The 872-nt window shown below is 39.4% G+C and overlaps 1 non-coding gene across 1 annotated transcript; it reads right to left on the bottom strand.

Moving 5' to 3' along the window:
- Nucleotides 1-291: 291 nt before the first annotated feature.
- Nucleotides 292-395, bottom strand: LOC148581663 (small nucleolar RNA R71). Its single transcript, XR_015897345.1, has one exon. It is a non-coding gene; the product is annotated as a small nucleolar RNA R71 (small nucleolar RNA).
- Nucleotides 396-872: the final 477 nt, after the last annotated feature.

Raw genomic sequence — 872 nt, forward strand, 5'->3', positions numbered from 1 at the left:
GAGTTAAATGGTAATTTTGAGCTTAAGACCGCCTTGATCAATCTACTTTCCAAGTTCCATGATTTATCCGCTCAAGACCCTATTAGACATCTTAGGGACTTTCAAGGTGTATGCTCAACCACTAGGAGAGAGGGCTCCGATGAAGTTGCTATTTGGGTGTTTGCCTTCCTATTCTCTCTTGAGGGAAGGGCAAAGGAGTGGTTCTATACCCTACCCGATGATGTTGTCACCAATTGGGATTTGATTCGAAGGGAATTTCTAGACAAATTCTTCCCACCGGAGGTGATGCATAGGTTGAGAAAAGAGATCTCATGCATCATTCAAGGTGATTCGGAAACTCTTTATGAGTATTGAGAGCATTTTAGGAAGCTCCTTGATTAATGCCCTCATCACATGATTGATGATTTGGTGTTGATTAGTTACTTTTGCCAATGCATGAAACCTCAAGATAAGTGATGAGCGGATATTTTATACGCTTTTTGGCTTAGTTTTCATATAGTTTTTAATAGGTTTTATTTTATTTTTATTAAGTTTTTATAGGTTTTAGTATTAAAATCACATTTTTGGAGTCTACTATGATTTTTTGTGTTTTTGGGAAATATCAGGTATTTTCTGGCTGAAATTGAAGAGCTAGAACAGAAGTCTGATTCAGAGACAGAGAAAGCACTGCAGATGCTGTCCAAATCTGACCAGCCTACATTCGGAAGACCTTTTCTAGAGCTGCCGAAGCCAAAATGAAGCACTCTCAATGGCTATAGAAAGCTGACTTTCAGATCTTTCCAGCAATATAAAATAGTCCATGCTTTACTTCGGATTAGAAGGACCAAAACCGGTGTCCAACGCCAGCTTTCTGCCCCTTTCTAGGCGTCCAG

Source organism: Arachis ipaensis, chromosome B10 (assembly GCF_059453495.1).
Source record: "Arachis ipaensis isolate K30076 ecotype BB chromosome B10, ASM5945349v1, whole genome shotgun sequence".
In the NCBI taxonomy this organism is placed as follows: Eukaryota; Viridiplantae; Streptophyta; class Magnoliopsida; order Fabales; family Fabaceae; genus Arachis; species Arachis ipaensis.